Consider the following 17,996-nt stretch of genomic DNA (forward strand, 5'->3'; position numbering starts at 1 on the left):
ATCATTATTCCGAAAAGGGTATTAAACTTTATCACTTTATAAATTCCAGCCATAAACAGTGCAATATTATTCATTTTATCCCAACTTTATTGTATTCCATTACAGCTGTAGTTTTTAAAGGTACTATAAGAACCAAGTCTTTCTTTCTTCTGTGTCTATTTATTGCACTACATAGAGGCAAACCCGCCCAGCTGGATTCAAAAGTTACTCATGTTGTGCCTAGCTTCCCGTATGGGCCATTGCCAAAGAATTGAAAATATATTTTCCAAAAGGATTGCTAAACTGGTTCCATTGTCCCCAGAGCAATCAAATGGCTTCTTTATCTTGCAAGATTGATGTTAGCCCGGTGAGGCTGTCCAGACAAGAAGCACAACCAGGAGTACTATCTTTATTGTTAGGTTACATTAACAGAATCTTGCAAGACTAAAAGCATTTCTCCCCTCCTTTCCTTTTACTCTCCGGAAAACTAGGAAGGGTTCCTTCTGAAACATTTCCCACACCATCTCTCCTTCTGTGAGCTGAGACTACTTTTACATGCCGGTTGTCCAGTCTGCAGCTCGCCCTTCTGCCTCCCAAGGTCATTCCCACATACCATCACGTTCCCAGACATTAGGAAGAATATTGCAGGAAAATCATCATATTTATCTTTTCTTCCAAGGAACAGACTTACAAGGCTCCTGTTGTTTTTCTTCCTCCAACAATTCTGGGAGATGGTCAGGGTTGACAGAGAGCAGCTGGTTCAAGTCATCCGGTGAACTAACAGCTAAATGGGATTTGAACCCAAATCTCCCCAAAGCTTGTCCAACACAATACCAAACCACACTGAGTATTAGTATCTTTTCAGCAATGGTCTCATTTTCTAAGACCTAGAGGCGGAACTCAGCTCATGAGATGATGCATCCTGAGATGAGGTACAGATAAACCAGCTATGTGTGAAAAAATAGAGGTGTTCTTGCAAACTCTGAAGTTTTAGCCAATATTGCTTGCATGATTTCTTGGTAAAAAAAGGAACTGATCTGGCTGGTCTCCTCTAATATGCTCAATTATTAATCCAACCCTCACTGACCGCTCACAAGAGAAATCTCAACCAGATGTGCTGACAGGAGGAAAATATTAGTCAGAGAACTGACATGCCCACAAGCAGCAGTTTCATCAATAACTGGAGAATCAATAGTACATTAGGGATGGAGTCAGTCCTAATGAGACGCATCCTTTCCCTACAGAAAGTATAGACTGAGCTGCATAAGAGAATCTAAGGATGAGAAAACAGATTCAGAAAAGGATTCTTGGTAGCCCAGCCCAAATTGTGAAGAGGCAGGACAAGGACATGCAAACTGAGATTTCTTTTACTCTGGTTACCATATCTCGTGTTCTGGGATTTTATATGCAAAATAAATAAATAAATAAATAAACCTAATAAGCATCCTGAGATGGCTAGACTCCAAACCCACTCTAGAAGCCCCAACAAATGCCCAGCCTTGCCTCTCTAAGTGATCCTGCCTGCAGTGTGGAATCAGACCTTGAAGTGAGAATGTCAGTATTCCCTGCTTCTCTTACCATTTTATTCTACTACATTCCCTTTTAGAGTGGGGAGAATTGAGGGCAGTCTTTTGCAGGATTAGCAGGAGATAGACTGAACACTGCAGGGTTCCCCCCCCCCAAATTATTAGAAAGGTGGGAACTGGAGGGTAAAAACTACTCTCAGATTACAGCCGTTAACCAGTGGGTGGAAATAAGGAACATATTATAATTTAATGCCTACCAGAAAACATACAATGGGGCTGAGGGTTCAATCAGTTCTTGATATTCTACCCACTTATTTCAGATGTTTGCAGTGTGATTTATGATCACTTAACAGCATTCTGCACTCACTCAAAGATTTTCAACATTATCTACTTTTTTCACATCTTGGACGCAGGCAAGCAGAAACTACAGATTTCAGGGCAGAAAACTGTTGAACACAAATTATATTTCCCATCTGTATAGGGATCATGTAGGGATGCATTAAGGCTATGCAAATCTTGAAAGCAGGAGGAGGAGGATAGCAGGAGGATGGCCAACAGGAAGAATAAAGCACAATAAATTCCTTAAAGGTTAGTATGGCTTCTGTTCGCTGGCTGCAGTTCCAGTCTTATCAAATCCTTGCCTTTGCTACAGCCAGTCTTAAAATCTTTTTATACAACATACTGCATTTGTAGTTTACATTAACTTTAAGAAAGCAAGCATATGTCTTTGCTGCCCTAGCTGAATTACTTTTTTTTTTAAAAAATCCAGCATTAAATCTTAGGGAATTCTGAGCTTGGCTGGCATCAAATTTTGGAATATGATTTAGGCAGAAGAGAATCCCAATTTCCAGTCTCAATTCCAATTTATATGGAGGAAGAATCTGGAAAGAAAATATTCACTGATGTCATACAGCAGAATAGCAGTGAAACCTTGGGTGCGTGTTTGCTGAACTGAGGTCGAATCATGGAATATTCACAAATAATTGTCTCTGTGGAAGCTGTCAACAGAAAATGTTTGAAACAGTTTAACTTTATGAACTGAAGCAAAAAAATGCATATGAGATTCTCATCAGACTGAAAAGTGGGTTATAAATTGATTATGTGCCATCAGGTTGTTTTCGACTCCTAGCGACCGCATAGACAGATTTTCTCCATGACGATCTATCCCCAATGGGATATAAATAAAATCAAATAGCCTGGCTCAGAAAGGTCTATGGAAAGACATTCAATGAGGAAGGAAGAAAAGTGTAGTAGCTGGAAAGAGAGTGACATGGAAATAATTTCCTTGGTAGCTGTACTTAATCCTTGCTCTTTGTTCTTCTAGGAAGAGGCTTCAGGTTTCCCTTGTCAACCATGCCTTTTAAGTTGCACGATCAATCATTTTAGCTGTTTTTATTTCTCTTGAAGCTGCTTTGGGCGTCCACAGGACAGAGAAGAGGGAAAACAATTAATTATTTGAGAAAGAGAGATAAAAGGACGCCTCTTGTTTCTATATTATTAGCTAATAATCGATAGAGGATTGCAAAGAGGGGGAAAATCCTCACTGAATCCAAGGCAAGCTATATCTCAGTTCCAAAAGAAGTTTTTATTTTTAAAAACAGTACAAAAGGGGGAAATCTAGAAGCCCCCCAGTCTCATCATGGCCATCATTCTTAAGGCCAGGATCCCAAAATCTTAAATCTTAAACAGAGAATAGTTCAAGGGGGAAATATTCAACTCTTCAACTCCTATACTTCCTTATGCATCTCCTGTACAGGTTGTATATGAACAGTGTAAGTGACAAAAGATTTTTCCCACTATTTGACAGCAGGTAGAAGGATCATTAAGAAATATCATTTAGAGCAGCTGTTCACAGCATGAACACCTGGGCAGTCATGGTTGGTTGATTGAGGGTAATAAATATGTTTAGGGGACAGGAAGATTACAGTAGGAATCCAAGCTTGCACTCATATGTTACTTTTAGGAAATCATCAATCTTCCAATAAAACAGTCCTCTATATCTTTCAGGCATACACAGGCCATCATAATCTATTTATCCAATAATCTCATGTGCCCTAATTCAGTAGTCCAAGGAAATCTACATCATTGTGACATTTCCATTCAAAATTATCAACCTCAGCACCAACACACTTGTGCATTATGCAGAAATGAGTTCACGTGACAAGCAGAGGGGGGCAAACAGACTGCTAATCTGTTTGGTGTGCCAGCCTATCATCACATTTCATATTATGTAATATACTGTGCACTCCACCTCCCTGGAGGGCAATGTTAGTAGCTTTCTATTTTTATAGAGACACACACAGAGTCTTCTTATTGTGACGGATTAAAAAAAAAAAGAAGAAAAAAGAGGAAATGCAGATCATTCATTTTGAAAATAAAATCTCAAAAGTATTTCAAAATTCGGCTACACTTGGGGCTGCACATGCTGAAAAGGAATGTTAAATGTTAAACAGAGCTACAGCTCTCTTATCTGCAAGAATTTTAAGCATCAAACGGCCACTGCATTTTCTCTCCCCCCACCTCCACACAAACACATTGTCAAGAACAATGTCCACAACTAAAAATCTGAGACCAGAGGTGAGTGGAGATAATTTAAAAGTTTACATTTTACATGATAAAACACTTTCTACTATCTCTCACACTCACAAAATGTAGATACATGGATGATGCACAGAGACAGATAAACTGTTATGAATTAAGCCTTAATAATGAGTATTTACATTGGGGATTTTTTTTTTTTTTGCCCAGCAGCAAACAGAAGACACTTTACACATGCTTGTGAGCCCGTTTTTTCCTTATCATGCCAAATGAATTTAAAAAGAATCTGCAAAGTTAATGTGATCCACTTCTTTCTGACAATAGAGGCTGTGCAACTTTCATGTTTTTGCCATCAGGGCATAATTTTGGAATATATATTTAGTGGTGGAACGTGCAGGATGGTCCATGGCACAGAAGAACCGGCTGAATAATAGTCAAAGTAAATAATACACAATACCTGTAAAAAGTTGGTTCTTTATACAATTGTTATATCCAGAAACTAAAGTTAACAAAATGGACTATGTCAAGGTTGTAACTGTGGTTAACATATATCTTCTCTTGTGCCTTGGGCTTTTTTGTATTTAATAATTAAAAACAATAAATATATAAAAAACGACGCTGCCCAGAGACATTTTTTGTGAGATGGGCAGCCATATAAATTTAAGAAAGGAAGAAAGGCAGGTAGGCTGGCTGGCTAGGGCATCTATATCTAAAAGTGAATTAAAACATGGGCAAAATAGACCACAGCTTAGCACAAAGTGTGACTGATCATTAGCCAGTAACAACCAGTATAGCACAGTTTCAAAGTAAAGCTAGATAACCTTGAACATTCCAGATGTAAATCCCCAAAATCAGCATGGTCCGTGACCAGGAATCAGGGGAGGGCAATCCAAAACACATGGAGACTAGTCGTTTGGTTACTACTGAGTGTTTGCGTGGAGTGAAGCCCATGGTTCAAATGCCTGCTCGGCCATGAATCTAACTAGGTGACTTCAAGACAGTTCCACTTTCTCAGTCCAGCCTACCTCAAAAGGTTGTTGTAAGGAGAGAGAGTCAGCCATACAAGGGATAAAGCAAAAGAGCACATTCCCAATGTTTAGGCACTGTTTCACAAGTGCATCATGTTTCTTTTAGGAAACAGCATCGTTTACGTTCCTAGCTATACACAGTGAGAGAAAAGAGGAAACAGAGAATGTAATCTCTTTTTCTCATTAAGTCTAAACTGGATCCTGAATCTTTGAATTCTCAAGAATTGGGAGGGGAGTGGGATGCTATATTTGGTATCCTAGCTATCCAAACAGGTAAAGGAAGCACAGTAATATATTTCAAATTTAGAAATGCAGACCACCTACTTTGTGTTAATTTACTGGAAAACGCTAATACTGTACAGTTGCCTTCTGGAAACTGGTATAATAGAGTTGCCATATTCTAGAATAGAACAGAGACCTAGGGAGTTGGATAATGTGAGGAGATGTGCCATCCATTTTGTCCATCATCACACTATGATGGAATAAGGGAAAGCAATTTAAAGAAAGGGACCGCCCTTAAAATACCTAGGGACCGATGAAGATTTGTGGTTCAAAGGCATATTATGGTCAGAAACAAAATGTGCTTATTTCAGGGGAAAAATAAATACTTTTGTGCAGAACCTCAGGGGAAATAGAAAACATTCATTCATGCTCCACTTAGAGAACCTCTTCCAACTGGGTTTGAAAGGAATAATAATAAAATTATCAGAAACAGAAGCTGCAAAGCATTACACCTATTTCTCTGAAAGCAATTCCCACTGAGAGTTAATTCAAAGTAGACCCACATCCTGGATTGTGCTACAACTGAACCCATGCAGTGGGACAATGATTGCCATTTTGCACAATGCATTAAGCCATACACTAGCTATCTATATTTTGGCTTCAGAATGCTGATCACCCAATCCAGTTTGTTTGTAATTCAGTGTGTCATGAAAGCCCAGAAAACTGGCTTATATTAATCGTGGTTAAATTAACCATGGTTAAATATGTCACACGAACCCAGACATTCTCTGTTGTGGATAACACATACCTCCACCCCTCTTTTTCCAACGAAGAAATGGAGGAATTACTATATTTATCATTTCGAGATATATGTCTCGTATCTTCCAACCTGTACTACGCTTAAATCCGCGAACAACCTCAAATGAAACAACAGAAGCCTTCAAGAGCTCACACGCGCAACGCTACTCGACGCGTAGGGAGCTAAACGAGAGACGGAGAGGAAAGAGGTAATAATGTGGCAAATCCGCCCATTAATAAAAAGAGAGATCGGAAGGGATCCGCGTGGTTTTAGAACGATCTGACTTGGGAGAAGAAGGGATGGGAGGAAGATGGGTTGCGGTGGAGGGAGGGAAGCGTCACCGAGAGAAGAGAGATTCCCTCTGGGGTTAGGGGCAAGGGACAGAATGCGAAGAAAGAGCCGGAGCCGGAGCGGGGGAAGGTTCCAGGCGAGGGGAGCGAAAGGGGTCCGGGTGGGAAGGGTGGAAAAGGAGGCGACCCTGAAACCGTGGGAAGACGCACGGTGGTCTACTGCTCCGTCCCATATCCCCATTATTAAAGACAAAGTCGGGAGGGGAGAAAAGAGAAGAGCGGGAATGGAAGCGGAGAAAGAAAGAAAGCCGGCAGCCGCCACTCACCTGTTTACGGCAGCGATTCGTGCCTGAGGCTGGGTGAGAATACAAAGTCCCCCTTCTTCCCGATCTTGGAGATTCGCGGCTTGGGAGCACAGCTTCGGCTTGGCTTGACTCGGAACCGGCTCCGATCACTTCTTGACGTCGCCTCTAGGGGCTTTAAAGGGGCAACACTTCCCAGATAGGATGCGCTGGGCCCCACCAAGCCCCAGATTGCGGGAAAAGCTTTCTTCTCAGGCTTTTTTTTGTTATTCCACGGAAGCAAAACACAAGCGATCGGGTTTTAATTGGATATGGTTCATCCATTTCGTCTGGCTGAAGGAAGAGGCCACTGTCGTGAAGTGTCTTTGAGCAGGGCAGAGCTCCTTCTCCTGGAGACATAAACTCTGTGTCCCTTTTTTCCACACACACCCAGGATGGATTTGCAGACATGTTGACCCATGAATTAGCTAACTATCTTTCACCATAGCCTGTCATAAGACCACCCAAAATTGGGTTGATACCATAACCATGATTGCATAACAAGTTTAGCCATGGTTAACAAAGAGAGCCACAGACAAGGGCCCCATATGCAGCTAAGCCAACAGGGGGTTTGTTTTTGACTTAGTGTGAACCCAGCCAGTTGTGGCTTATTCATCTACATATTAATAACTGGTGGTTTGGCACAAGGTGTGAACACAGTCATAAGGCTGAGTCCACATAATATGCTATGCTAACGTTTGTTTTAAGCACTTTCTTATGATTAAAGAACAACTGGCTGGGTTTACGCATCCTATTGCTAAGCTCAAACCAAACAAACTTCACTATGGAATGGAAGAATGGCAAGAACATGGCTGGTATCTTTTTTCTTCCTGCCCAAACTTTTGAGTCTTGGACAGTTGGGCAAAACTCTACATGATGTTGGTCCTCCTGCTTCCCCTCCAACTGAGATAAAACTTCACCACTTGAACTTCTGCATGTTAGTGAGCTGTGAAAAGCACCAGAAAAGATGGAGGCTTCGGTTTGCAAAAGTTCCAGTAAACATACAGAGTTCCTGGATAGTCCATAGAGATAGATTGGACTGAATAATTTTAGCCTGTTATAAAATGAGTTAATGGCCAGACAACAAAGGGTTAATAAGTTGCGCTAGAGATGGAACCCGGAAAAAAAGGCACGTGCGAGGCTATGTCAAGGTGCAAGATGTTCCAAAGCAAAGTATAAAGAGGCAGAGAATTTGGGTAAATATTTCCCTGATAAGTCTTGTAATCCCATGGTCATGGAAAAGAACAATTTGATCTGATGGAAAGCCACCAGCGTTGATGACATGATCTGTGATGTTGAGGTGGCCCAGCAGTCAAGCTTATAAAAGAACACGAGAGGGAAGAGAGCTTCAAAGTCACATCTCCTCCTCCATCAACGTTCATCTCAGAGGACACTCTCCAGAGACTTGCTACCCTCTTTTGTTGCTTGGCCAGTGACAAAAAGCCTATTTTGGTATGTAAGATTTGAGTGACTGAGCGAGTGAATGAGTGAGATTTTATTTATTTAATTATTTTTATTTATTTATTAAATTTTTCAGCTGCCCATCTCCCCCCAATGGGGGAACTCTGGGCGATTCACGATAAACATTAGAACATAAATATATAAACACATAAAACCATAAATTAAAACATAACTAAAAAGAAGATACTTACATTACTAAAACAAAGCTTTTAAAATCTATGGGACTCCTGGAATTATTGGATGATGTTCCCTGACTTTGCTCTGGTGTTGCATAAAAAGGTTCCTAATTCTGTTGCAAAGGGCCACTGTGGGGGAAGCAAGCTTGTGCCTTCCAGAAGTTTTCATCAGCTCCAGCCAATCCAGGGAATGATGGGAGACTTGGGGAGTTGTATTTCAAAATATTTGGAATCTATTGGTTGCCTAAGCTAGATGGTCAGCCTCCACCGACAGGGTATGCCACCCAGATAATTTTAAACTTCAATCTCCATAATTCGTACCCAGCTTGACCTTTGAGATGGATATTATGGGATATCTGGAGAGCACTGAATTGGGTAAGGTTGACATAGGTTCCTTAGTGTCTGATGTGCATTCAATCATTCTTGCTTGAAGAGCAGCTTCAAACAAATAAAACAGTCAAAACATAAAGGACAACAGACTCCAACTCAATGAGCTAAGATTAGAATAAAACTATGCAGACTAGACAAGTACAAACTTTATACAATTGCAGACTCTCACATAACGATTTCTAACATCCCTCAGGAGTTGAACTTGAGCAAGTGTATTCTAATTTTAGCTTGCTGAGTTTAAGGCTGCTGACTATTTACTGGGCTTTGATGTTTTGCAAATGATTTGATTATTCACAGCTTCAAGGAGGCAGGGATACAAATATTTTTCAGCCAGTGGCATCTGCAGTATTCCACAATGACACCAAAAATATTGATTTGCGTAGTGATGTCATCATGCAACTGACACACTTATGTAATGACATCGTGAGGTCTGTTACAAGTACAAAAGTCATGGTATACGTGTGATGATGTCATGCACGCTGCATCATTTGCCCAACCTGCAGACACCCATTTTCCAACAACAACTAACTCATTTCAAGGTGGGTCCTTAGACACCAAGCCTGTTGTGAACCACAAAGGATGTTTTTATGGATTTAGATGGAAGTGGCAATTATTTTGAAATACGAGTGGATTGTTAGTACCAGGGCAGCCTTACTTCAGTGAAATATAATCCCACTTTTTTTTATTATCACAACAGTCCTGCCCTGTGAGTTATGCTGGGAGTGATTGACTCAAAGTCACCCAGTAAACTTGTGGATAAAAAGAAATTGAACCCACAGCTCCCAAATGTTAACTTCAACCCTTCATCCACAATTCCACACTGACAAGACAAAGAATACACTGGCTGGCATGCTTCTCTGCAGTACAAATGACAAAGGGTGGCCTCCATGTTGAATGAAGTGACTTCTAGCTCTTCAAACACTTGCTGGAATGCTTCTCGTTTTTACATAAACTATTGTAAAAGTTTTGGCACCTGTAATTTATATTTCAGTCATTTATTTTAACTGAAAGAGCACAAGGAAGTAAATATGATATCATTGCCCCTGCTAAATGGCAACTTGGGAGGGGAAATTGTGTGTGGAATGGTGAGGAAATAAATCATGAAAGGCGAGAGTTGCATGCATAAAACACCCATGATTAACAAAGCATAATTTACTTATTTAACTCATTTAACCTGGGTTCACATGAAATACTGAACGATAACAGGCCACACAAAATGGGTTTGGAATACACACTAGGCTCAGATGTGGCTGACCCATTTGTAGTTCAGTGTGTCTTACACAATTTTAGTGTGTCAGAGTGCTAAACAGAGTTAGGGGCTGACAAGGCAATAGAATCAGAGTTTGACAGGGGAACTGTGTTCTCAAAACATGGTTACTGATCATTCATTTTCTGGGTTCACAACTACACTGAATCACATACAAACCAAATGAGTTGGGTTCACCCTGTACGCTAAACAACAAAATAATGAACTAAGGTTAAAACTAATCAAGTTTAGCCATTGTGCCAAAGCACAGTGACGTAGGGAGAACCTGCCATGTTATAAGAGGAATGGATCTAGCTAAATTAGAACAGTAAAAGAGTTGGGAAGACCATAAATAAAAATTTCTGACAGGAGTTAATTACCAGAATCCAGAGAGAGGGAATCCAAAATTATTGCATAAAATCAAGCAAAATAACTATCTAAAAGGCCTCAACAGCTAAAGTGACAAATTGTAATGCCATGTTCACACAGCCTGGCTGTCAAACACAGCTGCTCTCTGTCATGGGGTTCTTTTTTAAACCATACCCAATCAGACTGACCAAGACTCAAGAGAGGCCCAAAAGGACTGGACCCTGGACCAGGTAGTTTCTTCATATCTCCCTAATAAGGGTTGGGAAGAGAGTTTATTTTGCAAAACAAAGTTATAAAAGTGATATGTGAAACTTACAAATCTATATGCAAGTGCTTCCTATTACCTCTATCCTATATCCTGTTATATTGCTATTACTTCTATACTATGATAATTACTATTACTATGACAATTACTATGCTCTATACTATTACTATTCAATTACTAATTACTATTACAATTTTTACTCTATACTATACTCTGTACTACAGGTAGTCCTTGCTTAACAACCACAATTGGGACTGGAATTTAGGTCGCTAAGCAATGTGGTCATTAAGTGAATCATCACATGACTGGACCTGATTTTATGACCTTTTTTGCAGCAGTCGTTAAGTGAATCACATGGTTGTTAAGTGGATCACATGGTCATTAAGTGACTCACACAGTTCCCCATTGATTTTGCTTGCTGGAAGCTGGCTGGGAAGGTCACAAATGGAAATCACATAACCTTGGGATGCTGCAAGCATCATGAGTGCAAGCTGATTGCCAAGTGCCCAGATCATGATCACATGATTACAGGAGTGCTGTGATGGTTGTAACTTCAGGCACCGGTTGTAAATCACTTTTTTTAGCACTGTCGTAACTTCGAACAGATGCTAAACTGTCATTAAGCAAGGACTACCTGTATTACTATTACTATTAATAGACTACACTCTATAGTATTACTATCGTATAGCAATGTTTCCTTCTGACAAAACCTCTTCTGTCTTAATTTCTCTTTCTCTGGGATTTCTTCGACTTTTTTCTTCTCTGTTAATGGCCAGCATTTGCCCCTTTCCACACTATGCTTGCTGCGCCTCTATACTTCTTTTTTCTCTTCTTTGAACCATCCACTCCCTCTGGAGGAAAAACACCCTCTTTCTTTTGGCTGCTGAACATCTGTTTGCTGGAGGCTGCAGAACCTCCCAAACCCACATCTCCTCCCTTCTCTTCCCACACCTGTGTCAAGGCTGCTGCTTTATTGGCGACTCCGCCATGCAGATGCTGGGGGAAAGGCTCAGATGGGAGGGGAAGAAGGCAGCACAGGTGCCTGCAATCTTCTTCTAGCAGTCCGCTCTTCCACATTCTCCCAGCTAGTTACCTCAGTTCCACGCCCCATAGCACACAGGTCATGATGTCTTGGGCAATCATGGTGAGGCATGTTTCTAGTCCTCACTGCTCCCCCCAGAGAAGCTGAGAGGTCATCATTCCTTTTCCTATTGTTGGGTTGTTGTTATTCTTCCCCCACCAGGGCAAAAGAGACATCAGCACTGTGGATGGAGTCAGGAGGGGGTGTATCCAGTGCCACCCATTTCTACCCCCTTTTCGCACACGCACATCCTTTGTCAGGGTTGCCACTTGTTGTGGTAGTAGTACTTATTTTTTTTATTACAGCCACAAACCAGCAATTTATACAACTTTTGAAAGAAGGTTACAAGCCTCAGACACACAGACATTTTTTTAAGGCTGCCAAACCTGTTTAGTTAAAAAAAAAAAAAAAAACCAGAAATCCTGATCAAGGGGCAAAGCTCTACTGAGAGCTGATGTTTTGATTGTGAAACCAAGGCTAAACACTCTAGACTCGGTCACCAGTCACTCGGTCTCCGAGTCATGGTTTCTGCAAGCAGAGAAAAGCATATCATCTTAACCTCAATTTAGATGTCAAGGCCTGTTTTTAAAAAATACCATTGGTGATTCCTGCATTCTCAAATAACTCTTCCGTGTCATCTACTCCCCTCCTTTCATGAGTTCTTTTATGCTCTTAAACTGGAGGGGGATGGGCGCGGAGTCTGAAAAGTCAGATGAAAAATATAATAAATATTTTCCCAGGCATGGCTGGGTTGCCAAGAGCCATCTGGAGAAAGTGACCTTGGCTTCACTCCAACTATCAAGCAAACGAGAAAGTTTTAGTTGTAAGCTGACCTTCTTTTAGAGGATCTGCCCTCCAGCAAGTATTTCAATATGCTGCTTGAAGCTATTTTTCTGGCCCTGGAAATGATATGTCTACTGAACTGCAAACAAGCAAAAGTGCTATAGTCCATATAGGCATCACCACCATTCCCCCAAGTCTTACATTTGATATTCTTGCTCTATTACCTATCTCACCCAATACCCGATATCTACATTTTCTGCTTTGTTTAAATTATCATGTTATACTTGCCATTCAATTTCAGATTTAAGACATCACTAGACAATAAAAGACTATGGATACCAGCATGTGCCTCCGGACACTTTGCTTGGCATTCACAAGGCTCCTTGCCATGGCTGGGATTTTTAAAAATTATGTTATTTTATTTTATTTAAAGAGAAAGTGGTATGTCGCAAAGCTAAGTACCACCTTCTACAATCATTTCTGGAGGCACGCTTAAAAAAGTAAAAAGAAGCAGAGGAGCAACCCAGTGTTTAGTATGAAAAGGTGCCCACCTTGCTTACATATTCATCCATTCAGATATGGGAACCTCATGAACTGGAAGGCACACACATTTTAAAAAATAATTTACTTCCACTGCATCCACATGGAAGTTTATTGTAGCTAGCTTTGATTGCCAATTTCTGCTATATTCTTTCCCACTAAGGTTTAAAGGTTTCTGTACAATGTTTTCTGTTTCTTTCTGAATGAGTTTTTTCATTGTAATGCAGAACCCACCATGTACAATTGGGGAGGTTTTAGAAATAAAATTATGATTTTTAACATTTTAATTTTTACTGTCTAGGAGAACACGGTGTTATCTAGATCAAGTCACCCAAATTTACAAGAAGTATTTAGGATTACCATAGTATTATTTAGGGTGAGTCTCCTGATGCAGACATTTCATTTTGCTTCAACAAAAGGGTTTTGGTTTCATGTTAGTAACAGAAGAGGCTTGAGAGAAAAGGGCTTAATTTTATTTCCCTAACGTTCCCTAATAGGAACGTATAAAAGTGAGATTGGATTTTGAACCACTGTGCCAGCCTGTTAGATTTCATTTGTATATGGATGTATTTGAGCCTGGGAAAAAGCGTTCCCACAGTGGCAAGCGATACTTGAGCCTCACTTAGTTCTCACTCATTATTGGCATTTGGCTCTGAGCTTAGAAACACAAAATAAAAACAAAGACACAATAAACATTTTGTGCCAGTTAGCTCGCCTTCCTTTTTTCGAAGTGTTTTCTGGGTATGTATTGCAACAAAGGCAAAAACGGCTTCAGTTCCAGTTACCAACGTCTTCTCATGTTGAATTGATCCCTGGGAAAGAGGCACAGAGATAAATAAATGTTGTACGCAGTGCTATGAGCAATACAAAACAACACTTTCACCTGAGTGCTCTCATTTTTGAAATTTCAAGTAGGATAATCTTAGCATTGTCATGAAATGGAAATGACTTGCATGATGCAAAGATACAATACTGAAATGAAACAGTGGTACAAGAATTAGAAATAGATCATTTAGGCTGCAATCCTATATGTGGTTTACTTTCCTGGGAGTGGGTCCCACTGAACTCAAGAAGTTTACCAATTAATAGACAGGCAGAGAATTATGATAAGAAGAGACTTGTCTTCTCCAGCCTAAAGCTTTCAAGATATGTCAAACTACAATTCAAATTATCACTTTGTTACCTTGGGAGATAGAAGTTGTAATCCAACACATCTGGAGACTACTAGCCAAAGTTTATATTATAATTTACTTTGAAGTAAAGTACATTGTTCTGATGGTATTCTTGGTTACCATGCACCAAATCTGTGCCTAGAAGGTCTCTTTCTCATTAAATTCTCTTCTGCTAATCCTCTTCATTAGGTTAAGTTTAATCTCTCTCTCTCTCTTTTGCTCAGAAATCCTAGACAGTATTGTAGAGTGTATCTCAGGGTATGTAGCTGAAAAGTTGATGACATAATTTGAAATAAAAGTTGCTCCATAAAATTCCCAAGAGTTATAGAATTATAACCATACAAATCTGGATAACTCTTTTTGCCGTTGTTTAAAAGATGCATCATTTCTCAAACCTGGTATTGTTTGAAATAAAAACATCATTCTAGGCAATACATTCATTTTTATCACAGCAATTCTTCCAAACAATGATCGTTGCAATCCTTCCCATCTTAATAAATCTATCTTAATTTCATTCCATACTTTAACATAATGATTCTGAAATAACATACAATTCATGTTAGACTTAATAATACCCAGGTATTTTACCTTTATCTGTTTGAAAACCATTCTTTCCAATCTGTTCGGTCTTTTGAATATTGATGGTGAGTCCAAAGTTGTCATAAGCCATAGAGAATTTGTCCATACTGACTTGCATCTCCAGCTCTGAGCCAGCATTCAGGGCGCAGTCATCAGCAAAGAAGAAGTCTCCCAGAATAGTTTCCTTCACTTTATTAATAGCTTGAAGTCTCCTCAGGCTGAAGAGCTTCCCATCCACTCTGAACTTGAGGCTGATTCCAGCATCACCGTCCTGAAAGGCATCATACAGCATGGCAGTAAACATCATGCTGAACGGTGTGGGTGCAAGCACACAGCCCTGTTTAATACCATTAGTGACTGGGAATACCTTAAAGGATTCTCCATTGCCCAGCACTCTGGCCATCATGGAACTGGCATGCCATCTGAATGAATTTGGCAGGGGAGCCAAACTTTGACATGATCCTTCACAGGCTTTGTCACATGACAGCATCAAAGGCTTTTGTGAGTCAACAAAGCTTGTATAGAGTTCACAACTCTGCTCTTGACACTTCTCCTGAACTTGGTGCATGGCAGAAATCATGTCAGTAGTCCCACGACCTCTGTGGAAGCCACACTGTGACTCTGGCAGCAAGCTCAACTCCAGATGGGTGACCAGATGATTTAGCAGAACTCTTGCAAGGGTTTTTCCTGTGATGGAGAGCAGCAAGATTCCTTGGTGGTTGTCTCATACTTGTTGATTGCCCTTCCTCTTGTAGAGGTGGATGCATCTTTAAATTCCTGAGGAATGGATCCTTGCTTCCAAAAAAATTGGAGTAACTCAGTGAGTTTCTCTATAAATACAGTATACAAAGTTGATATACACCAACTTTGTATATCTCTGTAGGTATGGTGTCTGCCCCTGAGGCTTTGCCATTGGATAGCTGGCTGACAGCTTCTGTGACTTCAACTACTATCAGTAAGTTGTCCATGGCCCTGTTGATATCAACCTGGGGAATCCTGTCTATCGCCTCATCATTAATAGATGACAGTCGGTTGAGGATGGCTTCAAAGCATTCAGCCCATCTCTGCAGAATCTGAGCCTTCCCTGTAATGAGAGCTGTACCATCTATACTTAGGAGGGGAACTCTCCAGAGACTGAGGTCCATAGAGAGTGTTAAGGGCTTCATAGAACTGTTTCAAGTTGTTTCTATCAGCATATCCCTGTATTTCATCTGTCTTGGTGCTCAGCCAGGCATCTTGCATTTTACACAGTTTATTCTGGGTTATTCTATGAGCACTGGTAAAGGCATTTTTCTTGGTAGCTGATGATAAGTCATTCTGATGGACATAATGAAGGTGATGTTTTTCAACAAGTAAAGCCTGTGTCTCCACGTCATTCTCATTGAACCAGTCATGCTGTTTGCAAGTAGAGGGCCCTAGCATCTTCAGTGCAGATGAATGGACAACATCCCTGAAGCATTCTCAGTTGTCCTCAGCATTGTCAGCAAGATGTAGGTCAGCAAGCTTAGTTTCTAAGTTTTCAGCCAGTGCTGAAGCTGTGCTGGGGTTCTTTAGCCTGGCCACATTAATTATTTTCATGGCCTTGCTTCCTTGTGGTCACCTCTTGGGTCTGATGTGGAGCTTCATTTTGGAGACAATGAGCCTGTGATCTGTCCAACAATCAGCACCACACATGGTCTTGGTCACTCTGACATCTTGCCTGGTTTTTCTCCTGACAATGACATAGTCAATAAGATGCCAATGCTTAGAGCATGGGTGCATCCAGGAGGTCTTGTTATGAGTAGGCAGGTGGAAAGTTGTATTCATGATGAGGAGGTGTGCTGCACAGGTCTTCAGTAAGAGTAGGCCATTACTGATACGCTTGTCCACTCCATATCTCCCAACATCTCCCTGACAGGCTGCAGAATCACACCCTACTCTTGCATTAAAGTCGCTGAGAAAGATCAGCTCGTCCGTTCTGCTCATCACTGATAGTAGGGCTTCTAGTTCTTCATAGAACCTGTCTTTCATCTTGTCCGGGTTGGTCATTGTGGGGGCATAGGTGCTGATCAGGGTGGCTTGACTTCTATTCTGTATTCTACTAATGCAGTGTCATGAGCTGGCCATTCATACCCTTGGGGAGACTAACAAGTTTCCGGACAAGGTGACTCCTGACAGCATACCCAAGTCCAACATCATGACACTCATCACTGCCACAACCGCTCCAGAAAAAAGTGTATCCACCTCCAATTTCAGTCAGCTGACCTTTGTTGGCAAGATGAGTTTTACCCACGGCTGCAATGTCAATATTGTATCTTGCAAGCTGTCTGGCAGCTAAACCTGTTCTTCTCTCTGGTCTATGCTGTAGGGTTGTCCAAAAGCGTGCGCACGTTCCAAGTGCCAATGATGAGCGGTATCAACTTGCGCTTGTGTTTGTTCAGCTGCCAAGGTGGGATCCCCACTAGCAGTGGTAAACTGGCCAGGATGTATTGAAGCAGGCAATGTTCAGGGCACCTTTTCCTCAAACTATGGAGGTGAGCAGTACATTCCTAGAGAGGGCTGGTCAGTCACCCAGGTAGACACTGAGTTTCACTGCTGCTTCAGTCAGTGAAAAAGCAACCATTAGACCTGAGCTACCTGTGTGCAGGTCCGTGACTACAACTCCCAGTGTATCCACACTTACTGCTTCATCATTCACCCATCGCCACACGACTTTTTTTGTTTTTATTTTTTTCAATAGTAATGATGATGATGGTGTCGAGACTAGCACGTAATTTGGATTTAAGTGAGGGAGAATTGCGCAGTGTCAGCCTCACTCTCTCTTCCCAATACCCATCTGAGTCCAGGGGCAAGACAGAGTTGAGACAACCAGAGATGGGACTAGATCCAGTGGATGACCAGGACATCTTCTGTGCCTTGTCTTGTTCTTTACGTTCCACGATGCTTGCAGAGACCACCTTCATGACCATTGGGTCTTCCAATGATCTCAACTGCTCAATCTACCAGAATCTGTCTTCACATGCTGGGATAGGCAGCTCTCTGTCTCACTGAGGGTTTAAGACCATCGGCTACCCTCACCCGGTTTAGCTGGCTTATCGAAGTCATTGCCCAGGATATGGCAACTGTCGCATGCAAACAGCTACAACAAGCTATAGGTGAGAGCTGAGTGCCAGGTAGGGACCAAAGGTGGGCAAACCACCCAGAAAGGACACATGTTCCCCCACCAAAGATG

At 41.1% G+C, this 17,996-nt stretch overlaps 1 protein-coding gene across 2 annotated transcripts in view; it reads right to left on the reverse strand.

The window, feature by feature from the left end:
* Window positions 1–6,847, reverse strand: part of MPP2 (MAGUK p55 scaffold protein 2) — a 60,640-nt gene extending 53,793 nt beyond the window's left edge. For both annotated transcript variants that reach the window (XM_088143505.1, XM_007424847.4), the window contains exon 1: window positions 6,709–6,847. The gene's annotated coding sequence lies outside the window, so the exon portion shown is untranslated. The remainder of the gene's footprint in view (window positions 1–6,708) is intronic.
* Window positions 6,848–17,996: the final 11,149 nt, after the last annotated feature.

This window comes from Python bivittatus, unplaced genomic scaffold, assembly GCF_059951505.1.
Source record: "Python bivittatus isolate LINGU-HERP-01145 unplaced genomic scaffold, Pbiv_v1 ctg000410_np1212, whole genome shotgun sequence".
Classification (NCBI taxonomy): domain Eukaryota; kingdom Metazoa; phylum Chordata; class Lepidosauria; order Squamata; family Pythonidae; genus Python; species Python bivittatus.